Source organism: Schistocerca americana, unplaced genomic scaffold (genome assembly GCF_021461395.2).
Source record: "Schistocerca americana isolate TAMUIC-IGC-003095 unplaced genomic scaffold, iqSchAmer2.1 HiC_scaffold_167, whole genome shotgun sequence".
NCBI classification, from domain to species: Eukaryota; Metazoa; Arthropoda; class Insecta; order Orthoptera; family Acrididae; genus Schistocerca; species Schistocerca americana.
In genome coordinates, this window is record NW_025725757.1 from 270,423 (window position 1) to 272,838 (window position 2,416).

The window sequence follows — 2,416 nt, forward strand, 5'->3', positions numbered from 1 at the left end:
GATCCACAGAATACTGAAACAAGGTTGCGAGAACACTACAGGTGCTGAGGTTTATTAACATTTGCTTGCCAATTTTCGATCTGACGTTTTGCATTTCGTTTAAAGAAAAGTAAAAACGTAGATACACTATAATAGTTCTCCAGTCATATTGGAACCAGCAGCTAATGCAGTCTTAGACTGAGATTGTGGTCACATAATCACATAGCTATCGTGTCACTATTGTGTTCTCTGCTCTGGGATTGCCATAGTGATGGCTACGTTAGACAAGATTAGTTGTGTTTTTTGTATGGAACAAATTTTCTTGACTCGAACCATATATTTGGTTACCCTATGTTACAATTAAAGTGAAAAATCATCCAGATTATTTAATGGAAATGTCCAGAATAAATCAAGCGAAATTTGCAGGATAATTCTGTGCCACTCCAGGAAGAATCTCGAGGATTACAGTGTTGCCAAATGTAGGCCTATTCTGCAATATTGAGAATTATACTAGCCTCAGTAAGCATATGTGTGGTGTCACCGCCAGACACCACACCACACTAGGTGGTAGCCTTTAAATCGGCCGCGGTCTGTTAGTATACGTCGGACCTGCGTGTCGCCACTGTCAGTGATTGCAGACCGAGCGCCGCCACACGGCAGGTCTAGAGAGACTTCCTAGCACTCGCCCCAGTTGTAAAGCCGACTTTGCTAGCGATGGTTCACTGACAAATTATGCTCTCAATTGCCGAGACGATAGTTAGCATAGCCTTCAGCTATGTCATTTGCTACGACCTAGCAAGGCGCCATTACCCGTGACTATTGATTGTAATACATGTACCGTCAAGAGCGATGTTCACCAATTATGGATTAAAGTTAAGTATTCCAGAAGCTACGTACTTTTCTTTATAGTATCGTTACTTTACCTGTTCCAGACCCCACGCCAGCCTGCGTGAGTTTAAACGCGTGCTTTTCGGCTTCACCTCATAGTGGCTTGGCTGTCTTGCCAAGTCACAACACATGGCGACGAGTCTAAAAACGGTCTTCGTCTCTCTACTGCCTGATTTCATTGTGTAATGGCTCCGCCACAATCTCCAGATGTACTGTCCGAATTTTATCGCTTACAGAATCAGCAGACGCAGGCTTTCCTGGATGCCCTTGGACAGCTCGTCCAGGGTCAACGTGCAATGCAAATCGATGCGGCGACCGCTGCTCCACCGCTACCGCAGCCACAACATGCAGTTGCACCACCTTTTCGTCCTTTGGATGCTGCACTGGAAAGCTGGACGGAGTGGTCACGCCAATTTGGATTCCATCTCGCCGCCTACAGAATTCAAGGTAATGAGCGTCAGCCCTATCTCCTTTCGTCTATCGGCGTCCAGACATACCGTGTGATAGTGAAATTATTTCCCCGACGCGACGTAGCAACTCTGTCCTACGACGAAATTTTGTCTGCATTGGATGCATATTTCAAAGAATCAGTCAATGTAGTTGCAAAAAGGTATACCTTCTTTCATACAAAACGTACGGCCAGTCAAACTAATCGGGAGTGGGTTGCAACCTTGCAAGGCCTTACTAGGGATTGTGCTTTTGAGTGTGACTGTGGACTCCCTTATTCAGATACTATGGTACGTGATGCAATTGCACAGAACGATTCTGATGTTCGTATCAGGGAACAGATTTTGCAACTAGTCAATCCCTCCCTTCAACAAGTGATAGACATATTGGATCGGCAGGACACACTTGACTTTGCTCAGAAATCATATGAAACTTCACCGGCCGTGTGTCACGTTAACCGGCCCGCCGGGCGCGCTGCACGGAACAGTCAACAGCCCTCGTGCCCGTCCGCGCAGCTGCCGCCAAGCTCTCAGCCAAGTGTGCCGCGCAAGCGTGCAAATGCAGTGCTAAAATCATGCCAGTGGTGTGCTACAAGACATTCGCGTGAGAATTGCCCGTCACGCCAAGCTATTTGCTTTTTCTGTAATAAAAAAGGACATGGTCAAAGTGTTTGCCAGAAAAAGCTCCGATTGGACACTCACAACCATTCCAGGTCCTTTGCTTCGCCCCGGAATCGGAATCGAACCAAGCATACTCAGGCTCGTGAACCTTTGCCCATGGAAATTCATGCAGTTCATTCCACTCCGCCCAGTGCCACTTTCTCTATCAGTGACTGTGTTCGTACCACAAATAGTGTGCATCGACATCGACGGAAATCCCGTCAGGTCGCAAGTGATATTGTACCAGTGTCAGTTTATGTTGCACGTGACAGTCGCTCTTGTCATCAACAGGACAATAAACTTTTTGTAGACTTGGACCTTAACGGCAAAGTGATACCATTCCAGCTCGATATCGGAGCTGTGGTTTCACTGATCAATCACGACATGTACAAACAGCTGGGTACACCTCCGTTGCGTGCCGCAAATGTTAACTTAAGTAGTTA